This window comes from Entelurus aequoreus, linkage group LG07 (genome assembly GCF_033978785.1).
Source record: "Entelurus aequoreus isolate RoL-2023_Sb linkage group LG07, RoL_Eaeq_v1.1, whole genome shotgun sequence".
In the NCBI taxonomy this organism is placed as follows: domain Eukaryota; kingdom Metazoa; phylum Chordata; class Actinopteri; order Syngnathiformes; family Syngnathidae; genus Entelurus; species Entelurus aequoreus.
Genome location: NC_084737.1, coordinates 27,892,176 through 27,909,714, shown reverse-complemented (window position 1 = coordinate 27,909,714; position 17,539 = coordinate 27,892,176). Strand labels below are relative to the sequence as shown.

Sequence of the window (17,539 nt, the reverse complement as noted above, 5' to 3'; positions counted from 1 at the left end):
ATGGACCGCTGAGTGTGGATGTAAAGGACACGGTAGGGCAGGAACTATCGGACAGGATTATCAACTGGCGGGCCGGGGTCCAAATCCGACCCGGGAATGACAACATACCAGCCCCCGAGGTTAGTTAAAGACTTGGGAGACAAACATTTTTGCAGCAAAATTCCTAAAAAACACTAGAATGCTCCTGGACTTGGACCACTATAAAAAACATTGCCAGATTCTTGCATTGACATTTTAACGTTGCTTGCAAACATAGAACACTGCAGGTTCAAACTTCTGATTTACACAACTGAGGCGTTCCTCAAGGTACCCCTTCAAGTCCTCTCCTTTTTTTTGGCATGTACATTTGTTTAACTTCTTTAGTTATACTAGCAGTGTTCATAAAGGTTTATTTTAGGTCCTTTGTTTTTCATCATTTGGGCTTTTCACCTGGTGGCCTGCAAGTTCAGTTAAACAAACTTGTGAGTAGGGCTGGGCGATATATCGAATATACTCGATATATCACGGGTTTGTCTCTGTGCGATATAGAAAATGACTATATCGTGATATTCGAGTATACGTTCTCACGCAGTTGCTTTTAGCTGCGGGCATTACACTTCAGGCGTTTCTCCCTCTTTCCTGTCTCTCTATCTCACAAAGTGGTAAAAGAAGTGCACCTTGTTACATACGTCACATACTGTCGCGCGTGCAACGTCAGACGCTCTCGCGGAGCAGAGAGGTAGCGGCATGGTAACGTTAGCTGTGATGCTAGCGGAGTGTTGCGAGTGGTAATTCGAGAGAAAGAAGGTGCCAATCTGGTAACAAATGAAGGAAGAATAATTAATTCCCAAGAAAAACAGCAGGGGATGCATCGTCTGGCGGTGGTTTGGCTTCAAACGGGAATATGTTAAACAGACAACCGTAATTTGTCAAGTATGCGGCAAAAGCGTTGCTACAAAAAGTAGCAGATCTACTAATGTAGCATCATTTGAAAAGTCACCCGCTAGAGCAGACCTGGGCATTGTGCGGCCCGCGGGCCGCATCCGGCCCTTTGTACGTCCCTGTCCGGCCCGCGTGAGGCCAATTATAAATTACAAAATAAATTTAAAAAAGCATCTATTTCGAGTGTGCAATACAACGGTGCTGCTTTTGTTTTGAAAAGCGTTATTTGTATTACTTCCGTGTGGACGTATGCTCGTGCGTGCAGCGGAAATCTCAAATTACAAAATACATTTAAAAAAACATCTTTGTCGTGCGTGCAATACAACTGTGCTGCTTTTATTTTGAAAAGGGTTATATGTGCGTATGTCCTGTGAGGGAAGGCGCACAGCGACAAGTGATGCCCGGTTATCCCCGAGACGCTAAAAAGAGAAAAGTTGATGACGAATGGTGTGTTTTCAACAAGACATGGACTGCCAAGTAAAGGTAAAGCTGTGTGCTTATTTGTGGTACACACGTTGCTGTGTTTAAAGAATATAGTGTAACGACCTGCTTAAGTAGATGTTGTCTTCTTGAGTTGCGTAAATGAGGAGTGAGGAGACGTGCGTGTGGAAGGAACGAGATATGTTGAGCTGTGTTAGTATAGCTTGCTCAATACAAGTTTAAAAAGAGCGTCAGACTTGGTGTGCACTTCTTCTGGACGCTACAATTGGTGGCAGAAGTAAAACTTTGCGCATACTGCACTGTTTGTGTGCTACGTCATCGGGAGGTACGTGCCACGTGAGGAGCTCACCGCAAAGAGAGAGAGGGAGCGAGAGAGAGAGAGAGAGAGAGAGAGAGAGAGAGAGAGAGAGAGAGAGAGAGAGAGAGAGAGAGAGAGAGAAGGAAGGAAGGAGAGAGGCAGTGTCTACAGGTGCAGCTCACGCTGCTTGTCATGGGGGAATTCCGCCCTCAATGACGACTCCCAGGTTTGATGGCAAGGCGAACTGGGAGGCATTTCATCCCACTTCTGACATCAATTGTAGCGTCCAGAAGAAGTGCACACCAAGTCTGACGCTCTTTTTAAACTTTTATTGAGCATGCTATACTAACACAGCTCAACTTATCTCGTTCTTTCCAAAAGGAAAACCAATCCTCACTCCTCATTTCCGCAACAGCAACGCTTCCTCCTTCTTCGCCAATCACCTTACAGGCGTGCTACGTTCACAACAAAGAGGATGCAGGATAAAGTGACAGAATTGATTGAAATTTTTGTATTGTAGTATACATCAGGAAGTGTTGTGTAAGAAAGTGTTAAAAATAAAACCATCAAAAGCCATCTGCTTTTGTATAAAGATAAGTTAGGTTAAATGAAAATATTATTATTATTATTATCTATCTTACGGTATATCAAAAATAATTTGAGCAAAATTTAATTGAAATATTGTCGGTGTGGCCCTCCAGCAGTGCTCAGGTTGCTCATGCGGCCCCCGGTAAAAATTAATTGCCCACCCCTGCGCTAGAGAATGAAGAGTGCTTGAAACTCCGCATGTCAACATCTCCGGTGCCACACCCACAAAATGCCCAAGCAACCATTTCCACATCAACATCGTATGAAAAAAATAGTCAAAAACAGAAGGCGAATACGTCCGGAGTAACCTACCACATAGCGAAGGACATACACAATTTGATTTCCTATTATGCAGCTAATTTTTATATTACATTTTGTGAAATATCTTGTGTAACATCATGCACAAAAGTGCACTTTATGTTTTTAACTATTATAGTGGGGTTCTGTACAAAAAGTGCACTTAATTTAGTGTTGTTTTGATATGTCATCTTAGTGACATCATGCACAAAAGTGCACTAATAGCTTGTTTTAAAATGTCTCTAACAATCTTGCACTTTCTGTTTTGAAATTACATGAATGTTTGTGCCACTGCTTAATAACTGTTTAATAAATACAGTTTTGGTAAATTGTCTTAGTTGTGATTTCCCTCTCTGCAAGAAAGTTTAACATTAGCATATATTAATGCAGTATGAACAAGAATGTTTTAATGTAGACACAGAATCATCATACTGGTGTGATTATATGCAGCAAGTGTTAATTCAAGGCTAAGTCAAAATATCGAGATATATATCGTGTATCGTGACATGGCCTAAAAATATCGAGATATTAATAAAAGGCCATATCGCCCAGCCCTACTAGTGAGTGACGCACATTTTTGCAGCAGATTCTTAAAAATATGTGCCGTCATGGAGATGATCTTTGACTAGGTGTTTTGCAGAAGTTTCTTTGAGACAGAAAAGCGCTCCTGTAACTCTGATAAAATGAATATATTAAAATCAATGTCTATTGTAGAGGACGCTGGTCCTCTGGAATATACAAAATAGGACTAATGGTGAAGGGAAAAGTCCAGCAGGTCCTTTGCTTTCTGGAAATGTGGCCCCCAGATCTATTTAGTTGAATATCCCTGTTATAGGAAAGTGTGCTGAATGATGGGATCGTTATGACTGAAACAACAATTAAATGTGCAGTAAGTCAAAACGTAACAAATAAATGTCAAAATTTGTCACAATTAGAAGTTAAACTTTGTAAAAATTGGTTGTGACTAGCAAATTACATGGTGCTTATGCTGTCAATCACAGCTGTCTCACGCAAATGCGCATGCCCGTCACACATTTGTATACACAAAAGAAATCATCAAGAAATAAAAGATTTTAAAAACGGAAAGACATGCACCTGGGGATAGGTTGATTGGCAACACTAAATTGGCCCTAATGTGTGAATGTGAGTGTGAATGTTGTTTGTTTATCTGTGTTGGCCCTGCGATGAGGTGGCGACTTGTCCAGGGTGTACCCCGCCTTCCGCCCGAATGCAACTGAGATAGGCTCCAGCACCCCCCACGACTCCGTAAGGGACAAGCGGTAGAAAATAGATGGATGGACGGATGGATGGATGCGCTGGTGTTTGGTATGTTCATGTTGAACCAGCAGGTGAAATCATACCCTTTTTTAAACACTGCTTACATAGTCAGACCAGGAAGAGGGCAGGATATAATCCTTGCATACCGTTCGGATGCTAGCAAACTGCAGCAAACAGCCTTTTAAAGTACTCATGGAGAATTTGTTTGAAGACTCTCATCACATTTTGGCAACCATTTGTTATTACAGTATATCTTCTCAAAGGACAATACTATATAAATAATGTTTCCATATACTTTAGAGTAGTCTGTGTACCGCTTGTATAGCAGCATAGATTTGCTATCCAGTGAAAATCTCTCAACAGACAGTCATTATTGTCCAAATAGTTGGCAATGTAGGTAAGTAGCCAAATAATTGTGTATTAGCTACAGTCAAGCATGTTGGTGGTAAAGACATGGTCTGGGGCTGCATGAGCACTTGGGCTCATTCCGAATTCTCCTTCTTACCCCTTTCTCCTTCTTCTCAAACCTCTCTCATAGCTTCAGCATCTAGTGCCATGGCAAAGTGTTGAAAATACACCCGTTGGCAATCGGATGTTGCTCGAGTTTTGCTACGTCAGGGGTGTCAAAGTCAAATGGACGGAGGGCCAAATAAAAAATTTAGCTACAAGCCGAGGGCCGGACTGTTCGAATGTTCATTGAAAAATTTTTAAATGACGCATATAGTCTAGTGAACCTAATTGAACCTACTGAAAACCTAACAAATATATTCCAATATGATCAGATAAATAAAGCAATATTTTCTTATGGCTCTGTCAGTAATCTTTAATTTTCAACAGACACAAAAGACAAATTTCCTTTATATAAAAATCCCCATAACATGAACATTAAATGAAAGAAACCGGTATTCAAGGCACCATCAGTAGCCTATATTTTCTATTTTAGCAAAAGTGGGCTAAATTTACTTCAAAGAAAAAAACAATAATAGCAATTTTCTATCATCCACTCAACTGAAATATTTTTAAAATATAATTAAATTGAAATACAATAAAATAAAGTGCAAAAATCTATAAATCAAAAACAACACTTTGTTTAAGGAGAAGTAACATGCAGTGAAAACAAATATTAAACTTTAACTTTTAAACTTGAATTGAGTAAAAACTCTAAATATGTGATTGCACAGTAATGTTCACATTAAACCCCCCTCCTCCCTCCGTGGGAGGGAGGCGAGTTGGGTGCCCGAAACCCCCCGCTGGTTTCGGCCCGCCCCTTGGCGCGCGTGGCACGGCGGGCTCCGCGACCCGACGGCTGGCCCTCGTGGCTTGACGGCGGGCGCGTCCCGACGGGCCGCGCGTAGGGGTCAAACGCAGAAGTCTCAGGGCCTCGTGGTGAGGGGGTGGCCTGCGGGTTTCGGCCCGCTTGACCCCCCCGCTCCGCTTGGCGCGCGCGGCACATGACGGGTTCCGCCACCGACGCTCGGGCTGCAGCCCGACGGTGGTGCGGGCCCGGCGGTGACGCGCGGTTTGGGGAAACAAAGCAGAAGTCTCAGGGCCTCGGGGCCGGGTTTCGGCCCGCCCCCTTGGCGCGCGTGGCACGGCGGGCTCCGCGACTGACGGGCGGGCTGCAGCCCTTCGGCCGGCAGGCGCGTCCCGGCGGGCCGCTCGCCCCCTTTCGGAACCTTGGACCGGCATCCGCTTGGTGCGTGTAAAAGATCTGCGGTCTGCGGGCCGGTTCTAATAATAAATCAAGATCATCCCAAGGGCCGTAAAAAACCTTCTCGCGGGCCGGATATGGCCCGCGGGCCTTGACTCTGACATATGTGTGCTACGTCATCAACCGTCGCCATTTGTTGGCAGTGACGTAAAGCAGATGGGACAAATGTTTGTTTACTTTCAAGATGCCGTCGCACGGGATGTTTGGCTGTGTTTGGCCTCTTTTTTTCTTTCGCTTGTCTGCATCAAGTAGAAAACAGACCTTTTTGCTGTCGTTTCTTAAGCGGATCATTATTGCGTGTCCCCTTCAGGAAAAAAAGCATCTGATAGTTTTGCCGTTACACGTTGGTCTCACGTGTGTTTCCAGACACGATGGCAAAAGGTGAATGTAACGTACAGACTTTTCACAGACTAGATCATGTTACATTACTGATGAGGCAGAAAACAAGCAATGCAGTGCTCAGAAGCAATAACCTACGGTAGCTTCAACTGCGTTGCTCGCTTGTGGGAACGAGTGTTTAAAACATACAATAAACAATTGAAAACGTGGCTTATGTGGCTGTACAGTTAGTTTTTTCTACATTGATGCAACAAATACTATAGTAACTGCTACTTTTAGCAATATATACTGGAACGTAACAGTTTTAGGAAGCGATAAAAAATACAACAAACAATTAAAAAATTGCCAATATTTACGTGGAGTAGCAACGGATGAACATCTGAACAAAACCATTAGCGTCATTATTATAAAAATCAGTAATTAAGCATTTTACTTACATTTGTAAGCTTTTCTTGGTTTGTTTTCTGCCATCGTTTTTTTAACATGCATAGTGTAAATTTCTCCTCTCTCTAGATATCCTAGGGAGGTCACCGAGCTCACTTTGTTTAGAGAGCTCTGTGACCCTCACACTTGGCCCTTCCCCCTTATCTGACGGCGATTTCGGATGCCACTTGATTGACGTGAACACGCAAAACAAAGAGGGAAGGGCTAAAACAAGGGGTAAGGGTGAGTATTTCGGATTGAGCCTAAATGAGGTAAACCTGAATTCCAGCGTGCACTGTGACATTATGAGCAGTGTTGGGACTAACGCGTTACAAAGTAATGCGTTACTGTAACGCCGTTATTTTCGGCGGTAACTAGTAGTCTAACGCGTTATTTTTTATATTCAGTAACTCAGTTACCGTTACTACATGATGCGTTACTGCGTTATTTTACGTTATTTTTTATAAAGTATTGGCTAGAAAGTGAGAAGATCTAAAAGTGTTTTATTGGAGAGCTGCAGTGTCGTCCTTCTGATTCTTCCTGTCTCACAAGCCGGACAAGAGAGAGGGCGCTGTGTGTCGGCGGGTGGGGGTAGGGGGGTGTTGTATGTGGCGTGTCTGTGTTTACTAACAAGACATCATGGCGGAGCAGAAGTCGAGTTTCTTAACATCAAGATATTCTCACTACTTTTCTTTTGTCAAGCACAAAGAAAATAACATTTTAGTTAAATGTAAGTTGTGTCTTGGATCAAAGATCCTATTTACTGCCCAAAACAGCAATTAACATGCTTCGACGAAGCTAGTAAAGAGAGACACACTACACCTCCACCTCCACCTCCACCTCCACCTAAGCAACAGCGGCTGGATTTTAACGGAGGGACTGCTAGCCAGGACAACATTGATAGAGCCATTGCAGCGTATGTGCTAGAAGACATGCAGGCTATGTCTACAGTGGAGTCATCTGATTTCAGGCAGCTGGACACAGTGGACAGTGAGTACATAAACATGGAAAGCGAGCTAAAGAAAACACTCAAAATTCTGCCTCTGCTCATCATTCAGCACTGAAGGTACACACACTCTGTCAATTCTCTTATATACTCTTTCATTCTGGACTTCTAGAGTGTTTGATTATCACATCACTCTAAATGTATAGACTATAAAGTTCACAAACATAAAGAGGGATCCTAGTGGGCCAGGCCAATCTTTCCTTTTCGCTAAACTAAAACTGGGGAAATGCGTAGAGAGTTCTGGGCTTCAGTACAGTGTTGATCTCCTGAAAACATGATTTTATTTCACAATTCCTTGAGAGAAAAAAATGCCTGGTTAGGAGTGTGTATAGCAGTAAGTGTGCTGTATATAGTGACATGACATATAATCATGTCATGTGTGCCTTCCTTGGGTGAAGCCAGGTTTACAGCTATGTTGTGATATGTTGTGACATGTTGTTATTATGCGGTTTGTTACTTATGTATGTTATGTTGCAGCTATTTAAAATAGTTTTGTCAATTTGTTCTGGCCCGAAATAAATTAGCCCTTTGAAACATATCTTTGTCTTTGTGTGTTGTACGTAGAGCACATTGCTTAGCAGAGTTCAGTGATGCAAATGCATGTCAAGTTTATCAACAGATTGTATTATTCTCCAGTGCAATAACAGTACTGAAATGAAGGCTAAAAGGGCATTAATGGGAGCCTTAAAAAAAAAAAAATGAAGTAACTAGATAGTTACTTTTCACAGTAACACATTACTTTTTGGTGTAAGGAACTGAGTTAGTAACTGAGTTACTTTTGAAATAAAGTAACTAGTAACTGTAACAAGTTACTGGTTTTCAGTAATTAACCCAACACTGATTATGAGGCAGAGCAGATTCCCTCCCTTGGGAAGTATGGGAGTTTTCCAACATGACAAGTGCTTTGCTGAGGAAGCCGACGGTAAAGGGAATGGAGTGGCCAACATGTTTCCAAACTCAAACCCAAATGTCATCATGAAGGAAGGAGTACATGAGGATTCCAGTAACAACCTGTGCTGCCCTGTTCAAGTTCTTGTCCCAGTGCTATAATATGATTGTATTTACTAAATATTGACAATCTTGGTTTATTGTGACTCACCTGTGATTAGTCTTTTTACACAATAGCTGTATGTCACAGGACAGTAAATTAATACTGCTATATAAGCGGACTACTGTAAAGTAGACCCGAGTTTCAGTGTCAAGTATTGTCCCTTGAGAACATTGCTAAAATGTGAGGGGTGTACTCAGTTTTTTGAGATACGGTATGTGCAAACAAACAATGAATATAGATATACATTTAATTTGAGTTTCTATGGAAAATTTAATACATACTTTTAATATTCAGATGTGTAAGTGTGAGTGTTTTTGATTGTGTGTTTGTGTGTGTATGTGTGGGTGTGCAGGCAGCAGCTGCGAGGCAGACATGGTCCAGGAGAATCGTCCCCTAGCAACTGACCTTTTCGGCAGATGGCAGTTCCAGAGTAACAGCCACGCAGCATTACAATGAACATGGCCTCCTAACATCTCCATTACTTCATCATCCTGCGACCTGCCACAAACAACCACACAGGAGAGTGAGCGGTGCCACCCGATGCGACACGGGCAGGGGTCAAAGTACACAACACATTCTAAGCATGTCGTTTTGATTTCAGGTGTTGCCAGCGTTTCGATATTAGCAAAAAGGCTGAAGAGTGCTGATTCAGGACAGGTAACTCTTCTTGCTCACTGCTAAACCTCAAGAGACTCTCACACCGCAGTTTTCCATTGTAGGGGTTTCTGCACAAGTGAATCAGATTCAAAATGTGGATGGCACACTCAACCACACTAAGCAATCCGTACGATGTTTTTGGTCAGGCTCATTGCAGTGGTGCAGGATAGAGAACGAACTAGGGCTGGGCGATATATCGATATACTCGATATATCGCGGGTTTGTCTCTGTCCGATATAGAAAATGACTTTATCGTGATATTCGAGTATACGTTCTCACGCAGTTGCTTTTAGCTGCGAGGCATTAAACTACATGTGTTTCTCACTCTTTCCTGTCTCTCCTTCTCACAGAGACTTTAAAACAAGCGCACATTCTTACATACGTCACATACTGTCACGTGAGCAACGTCACACGCTCCCGCGGAGCGAGAGGTAGCGACATGGTATCGTTAGCTGTGATGCTAACAGCTAACGGTGTGGTTTGAGTGGTAATACGAGAGAAAGAAGGTGCGAATCTGGTAACAAATGGAGGAATAATTAATTCCCAAGAAAAACAACACGGGGTCCATCGTCTGATGGTGGTTTGGCTTCAAGCGGGAAGATGTCTTTACATCATGTCAACATCTCCGTTCGGTGCCACACCAACTAACTGCCGAAGCAACTATTTCCACATCAACACCGTAGGACATATACTATTTGATATGCAGCTCATTTTTATGTGATACTTATTGAAATATCTTGTGTGTCATCATGCACAAAAGTGCACTTATAGCTTGTTTTAAAATGTCTCTGACAATTTTGCACTTTCTTTTTTGGAAAATACATGAATGTTTGTGCCACTGCTTAATAACTGTTTAATAAATACAGTTTTGGCAAATTGACTTAGTTGTGATTTCCCTCTCTGCATGAAAGTTTAAAATGATTATATATTAATGCAGTATGAAGAAGAATGTTTTAATATAGACACATAGAATCATCATACTGCTGTGATTATATGTATCAAGTGTTCATTCAAGGTTAAGGCAAAATATCGAGATATATAACGTGTATCGCGATATGGCCTAAAAATATTGAGATATTAAAAAAAGGCCATATCGCCCAGCCCTAGAACGAACTATTGAAGATGTGAGAGAGATAGTATTGTACTCTAATGTGTGTGCATGGATATCAGCATTCACTCACAGCACTCCCACTAAAAGATACTAATCGACAGTTGACACATATTTCATTGACGTGAAATAAACTACTACAAATAATGGAAGACTTTATGCGCTTGAAGACTACAGTCATTACAAAGCATGACTCACCCCGAGTAACATTTCAGCTCCACAGGAAGTGACCAGGAGTGATGTGTTAATGGGGGACAGTGGAATGTCAACAACATGCAGTGAAAAGGAGCAACCATAGGCTAAAGTAACGTCTGGCAACCTAAAGTACAAGACACGGTGTACCAACAGCCAGTAAGTGTGAATAATGTGTGTGTAAGTCCTGGTGACCACAACGCAGAGGTCTTCAATAGAGGGTTCGCAGAGGTATTGCAAGTGGAGAGGGTCTTGACATTTTTGGTAAATTTGACTTTTTTTATTTTAGAGGTACACGAAAATGGATGGATGGATTTTTCCCCTGCAACATTTTTTTTTTACAAATTTAAATGTCCAAAAATACACATTAAAGGGGCTGTTTGCAACATTTATGTGAATGCCTAGGATGCTAACTTTCCAATGTGTTTTAAGTATTATATTCTACCTTTACATGCCTTCAGCACGTAATAACATAACTACATTCGTTTGGAACATGCAGTCGCGCATTAACTTCAGCATCAACATCAGCTGATGATAGCGATTTAGATAGCAAACATTAGCTATCATTGAATGTAGGGCTGGGCGATATATCGATTATAGTCGATATATCGCGGGTTTGTCTCTGTGCGATATAGAAAATTACTATATCGTGATATTCGAGTATACGTCCTAACGCAGTTGCTTTTAGCTGCGGGCATTACACTGCAGGCGTTTCTCACTCTTGTCTCTGCTTCTCACAGAGAGGTAAAACAAGCGCACCTTGTTACAAACGTCACATACTGTCACGCTCGCGGTGCGAGTGGTTATACAAGAGAGAGAGAAGGTGCGAATCTGGTAACAAATAAGGAAGAATAATTAATTCCCAAGAAAAACAGCACAGGTTCCATCGTCTGGCAGTGGTTTGGCTTCAAGCGGGAATATGTTGAACAATTATGCGGCAAAAGCGTTGCTACGAAAAGTAGCAGCACTGCTAATTTGTAGCATCATTTGAAAAGTCACCCGCTCGAGAATGAAGAGTGCTTGAAACTCCGCATTTCAACATCTCTAGCCGGTGCCACACCGACAAAATGCCGAAGCAACTATTTCCAGATCAACACCGTATGAAAAACATAATCAGCAACAGAAGGAGATAACGTTCGTAGCAACCTTCCACATAGCGAAGGACATACACTATTTGATTTCCTATTATGCAGCTCATTTTTGTTTGACAGTTATTGAAATATATTGTGTGACATCATGCACAAAAGTGCACTTTATTTGTTTTAAACTATTGTAGTGGTGTTCTGTACAAAAAGGGCACTTTAATTTAGTGTTGTTTTGATATGTCATCTTAGTGACATCATGCACAAAAGTGCACTAATAGCTTGTTTTAAAATGTCTCTGACAATCTTGCACTTTCTGTTTTGGAAATTACATGAATGTTTGTGCCCCTGCTTAATAACTGTTTAATAAATACAGTTTTGGTAAATTGACTTAGTTGTGATTTCCCTCGCTGCATGAAAGTTTAAAATGAGCATATATTAATGAAGTATGAACAAGAATGTTTTAATATAGACACAGAATCATCATACTGCTGTGATTATATGCATCAAGTGTTAATTCAAGGCTAAGGCAAAATATCGAGATATATATATTGTGTATCGTGATATGGCCTAAAAATATTGAGATATTAATAAAAGGCCATATCGCCCAGACCCTAATTGAATGTATATTCTATCATAACAACAACAAAACTGCAAATTGTTAGTTGCTTCTCAGGGACTGCTTATGTGTATGTGAAAAGCTCCCTGCATGTACATGTGGAACAGACAGCGGTGAGTGACAAGCCTGAAAGCCAAACAAATTCCTCTGACCAATGAGCAATTTTTTATTTATTATAATTAGCAATTGTGAAAAATATAGACACTTTAAAAATATATATATATTCTGTTTGACCACCAATGGTAACATAAGCTAGCCAGTGTTGTTTTTGTTTTATATTATTGGTTTAAAACATTAACTTTGAGCAAGTTGCAAACATCCCCTTTAATATTGATCCAACATACTGTAATGTAGTTTAGAAATAGCAGTGGCATGGCCACACCACTCACTTGCAGGTTTAAAATAAAAATATAAATAAACAATTAGATATGTTAGCATCTAAAATAGCTAACGATTAGTGGCAAAAGCTGCCAAGTAGCTATCAATTAGGGTGCTGGTTGCCAGCTAGTGATTAGCAGTGCTATACAGTATTATTGTAATATTTTAGAATTGCACAAATAACAAGGTACTTTTATGACCACTTAAATTGAAAAACCAATCACAATTTTATAAGTAAGGGGGTACTCACTCCATCTCTCCATCAGTATGGGCGTCCTTGGCTGGGAAAACATTGAACACCCTGCTATAACGGGTAAAGCATTGGCCATTTAGAGAAGCATTATGCAGGTGTACCTAATGTTGCAGTAGGTGAGTGTATATCATAACACATGCTTTCACCATTACTGTCCAATCAAATTAGGTTTATGTTTAATTAGAAAAACAAAAACATTTTAGTTGTGTTAAATATCATACCTTAGATTTTTTTAATAAACAAGGAATATAAATTGTAAGAAAGAGCAATGTTTTCTGCTGTCAAAGAAGTTGCAGCCAAAAGTAAACATTTTGCATAGAAAAGAAGATTTATATCAATTTTGTTTTTATTGTGGTCTAAAGAAGATTTATATCAATTTTGTTTTTATTGTGGTCTCCTCTTGGGCTCTCCCTATAGTTATTACAGTAAGTGTATTTTACTTTTGAAAAAATTCAGCAAGTATTTTTAGAGTGGAACCAATAGCACACCTTTGCAACAACTATAAACATACAGTAAAGCCTATACATAAAGTGAGTCTAAAATAAAATAAACAAATGTAAAAGTCTTTTAAAAAATGCTTTTATAGTTTTACTATGCCTGCCCTTCCACTGGAACAATTACCCGATTAATGTCATTGCAATCACCTGATTCTGAATAACTGCTATGGAAAAGATCATTAAAACAACAACACTTGTGGTATAGTATTATATATATCACAACACTGTACTGTGTGTAAATATAATAAATGTCATTTGTCAGTAGCCTTCATGTATTCCATTACATCAATCAATCAATCAATGTTTATTTATATAGCCCTAAATCACAAGTGTCTCAAAGGGCTGTACAAGCCACAACGACATCCTCGGTGTCGAGTGGGTCTGACATAATATTGTGAAAGTCCAACATACTCATGTAGTAGTACTCATGGGTACTGAAGGATTTGTGCATCATTGAAACATGTTATCCTATCCATTAAGTCATCATCTGATTTGCCATTGGCAGGAGCACAAGCCATCTTTAAGTCAACAAACCGCACCAAGCCATTATCTCTAATCTGCTAAATACAGCCGGGAACAAAAGGATTTTTTGGTTTTAATTACGAGCTGTGTTTTACAGGATGAGTGGGCGAGGGTTCAGCACTGACACAGCACTGGAGGAATGTTTATTTGCTGCAGTTTAGGAGCTGAGTGGCTTGCAGGGACTATGACACATTCCTGTGTCACTGCTCTCAAACGCACACTTGCAATCATACTCTGGTGCCCCATGTGTTTGTTCACAGTCGTGCAAGTATAGCATTTATCCACCCAATGTGGCAACTTATCATGCTTGCCAGTGTCATTCAAAGCATTGTGATGTGACATCACTTCCCCTGTGTGTCACAGTCAGTGTGTGTCTCATATCAGACATCAGAACTATGGGGATTCTTAACCACAAATAGCCCAACCATCCATGTTTGTTTGTGTTTGCACGCATGTCTCCATCATTCCCGCATCAGTCCCATTCATTATCCACAAATTTTGGCAGAAGATATTTCTCTTGGAAACTTTGTCTCTCAGGCCACAGTGACAGAGGGGACAGCTAACCGCAGGAGAAACACATCTCCCCAACAACGTGCATGCCAGGAATGGCTTGCATAACACAACCGCTACAGTCCTGCATTCTCTCCATGTCTAAAATGTGCATATTTTCTTGGTGTCACGTTCTCAAATGTACTGTTCGCCCCGGTTTGGTCTTGTCTCCGTGTAATATACTCACACAGCTTTTATCGCTAATCGCTTCCAGAGCTGGAGAGATGCTAAAAGCTGGGCGCCTCGGCCAGCTGCCTTTTAATACATGTTGCAACCTAAAAAAAAGTTCAGCCTTGGTCCTGAATAATCTTGTTTTCATACACACTGCGAATGCCACATGTGTTGTGGTGTTTAAATATGTTTGTTCAGGCAATTTGCTGTCCATCAATCCCTTCATTTTCTATATGGCTTGTCCTCATTATGGTTGCAAGTGAGCTAAAGCCTACCCCAGATGACTGGTTGCCAATCACAGGACACAGACATACAACCATTCCAGTGACGTGCTGTCATGGGAGGCAAGGGAGGCAGTGCCTCACCTTGACACCAGGTGGCTTAACCATGAGATGTTCAAAAACGAAGTAATAAAATAAAATAAGTTTGAATATTTATCTTTTGGTCTATGCTTTCTATGTGATTTTGGTGTGGTTCCAGTATATTTTGATCATTTTCATGGTCAAAATCGCGGAAATTCCGTGTTTCCTGATCAAAATGACGCGGCAGACGAGAAGTGAGGCAGACACAAGTGGTGCCTCCACGGCTACACACTAAGTGTATTGAGCGTGTGCGTGCGAGGGGGCGCGTGCTTGTTGCCACGGGGAAAAGGCAGGCCATGAGGCAGCAAGTACCTCTGCCTCAAGGTAGGGGGCGATATATTGTCAACTGGCAGTTCAATGCCTCAGCAGTACTCTGACTCGCCACACTGGGAGAAGTGGGGGCTTTCTCTCTGGCACTCATCGAGGGTGGACGCTCCCCTTCCCTCTCCCTTATCTCTCCTGCTTGCTTCTTTGTCTTGTCTTAACTTTCTTGTTGCCTCTTTTTGCACTGCTCTCCAAATCTAAACATTGGAACTATTTAACTGGCCTCAACGAAATTGACAAGATCTTGGTTTTGGGGGAACCTGTTGTCGTGACGAAGCGGTTGTTGCTGGACACGCGACAGACTCTTGGGAGAAGAAGGAGTGCCGTGTGCCTGGCGACCCTTTTCTGTCGATATAGAGACCGAATAGGTAGAGATATCTACCTATTCGGAATTATGACAACAGGACATCTGCTGATTGGAGTAAGCGTTGCTCTAGTTTGTCCACAAATTGGAAGTTGCTGGCAGTCTTCAAAGTACCCCAAAGCTGCCACGAATGATTGGAGTATGCGAGAAGAACTGTGGACACTCTTGTGATTTGGATAACATCGCACTGTCTGCCCCGCAGGATTTTTGAGGACCAGTCATAGACAATTTACAGTGAAAAGCAAATTTTCATTTTCACTCTTTTACAAAACATTCTAACGTGGATTGTTTCCCTGGCTTCGAGACTCTCCCGAAGGACAGTGCAGCGAAGACACAACAAACTCCCTTCTTGTCTCTCATGGACACACACCTGTTGTTGTTGACTTTGGACTTATCGGCTGCACAAGAATCAAGGCCGCGGAACAGACACACTGTAGGCTTACATAACAACATGCATCCACAAAAATATACGCCACACATACATTGAACCCCAACCCAACGCCCTCGACGCAAATCCCATAGGGGTGGTGGAAGGATGGTCAGCGCAGAGAGCTGCGGCCTACCACCATTACTCCGCCCCTTCCCTCTGTTGCTAGATATCTCGAGATGTATGTTGTAATATGTATATGTGCTTTGCTATGGAGGTTTTTTCCCACTCCAGACTGGGCCCCCTTAGGAGCCCATTTTAGATTGTATTTTTTTACTCATCCTTCACCAGCGTTTTACCTTTTTCCCCATCTTTTACGGGGCGCCCCATCAGCGTTCCTGTTCTGTAACCCTGTACACTGTTTGTTTGTCTAATCTTGAACGGGTTTGTGCTGAAAACAAAGTTTTGTTGTACTTGTGCAATGACAATAAAGACTTATCTATCTAATCCAGCTAGCAGACACATGTCTCTCCAGCGGAAGCCAGACTTTTTCTTTAAACTGTATTTATAACAAAAATGGCATTTTTATTAAAGTAAGCCTGTGTTTGTGGGTGTTTTTTGTCAGACGCAAAAATATTGTTTTATTGCTTGGAATGAAATTGAATTAAATGAATGTGTCTGCCAATATGGAGGATTGTACACTGCATCCAACATTAAATACTTCTCTAAACTGGACTTTTAGACAATATGAATGTGATCATACAATGTACGTTTTCATGGAGGATAGCTATTGCTGCTTCAGACACAAATACAGAAAGGTAAGATACACTCACAATACTTGATTTATTTTGTTAAAAGTATATGGTACTAAAAAGTATTTAATAACAACTTTATCAAATACTTTTTGGACCCATTTATCATATCATAATATTACTATGATAACGTTTTTATGAAAGCGAATAACTCCCTTCTTTTTCCTGTTACTCTAATGTGCAGCCTAAATTACCAGTGATTAGAGCTGCACATATGAATTTAAGTTACAAATGTTTAGTTCACCGCACGTCACTGAACCATGCACACCAACTACTTTGCCAACATGCTCTTTGATTAATTGATTGATTGAAACTTTTATTAGTAGATTGCACGGTACAGTACATATTCCGTACAATTGACCATTAATGGTAACACCCGAATAAGTTTTTCAACTTGTTTAAGTCGGGGTCCACGTTAGTCAATTCATGCTGCAACAATTTGCTGAAATAAACAAATTGTCATACACCTTTATGAAATATGTTGGTGAACCACCACACAAATATTAGGTAGGCACAACAATTATATTGTTCTTCTTTGTTTATATAAAGGCAACTATCACATGATATAGAAATGGAGATCTGTGAGTGTCAGGTGGACAAAACACCGGCTGGTAGGAATGTGTGCTTGCTTATTTATATTCATACCTTTTATTAAGAGCCTCTTGGTCACATTTATTATTCATATTAGTCACATTTGTCTTGGAAGCAGATGCCATTCCCTGTGGATAGAAAAGGGTGATAATAACACTCAATGGCCACGACATTCAAAACACCTCTAGACTCTAACAAAATTCAATATAAGAGCTATATGAAACAATTTATCGTCATGTATTACTGAAATATAAGCATTTATAGAGCGGATGAGAAAACTTAACCTCAGCTGTGAAGCCATTGATTGACTGCACACAAGCAGCTTTGTACACTTCATT

At 40.9% G+C, this 17,539-nt stretch overlaps 1 protein-coding gene across 3 annotated transcripts in view; it reads right to left on the bottom strand.

The window, feature by feature from the left end:
• LOC133653621 (zinc finger protein Eos-like) overlaps window positions 1-17,539 on the bottom strand; it is a 68,398-nt gene that overhangs the window by 7,178 nt on the left and 43,681 nt on the right. For 2 of the 3 annotated variants that reach the window (XR_009826753.1, XR_009826754.1), the window contains exon 9: window positions 8,759-8,851. The gene's annotated coding sequence lies outside the window, so the exon portion shown is untranslated. Of the gene's footprint in view, window positions 1-8,655; window positions 8,852-17,539 lie in introns of those variants that run through there. The other variant, XM_062053111.1, reaches the window with a different exon arrangement.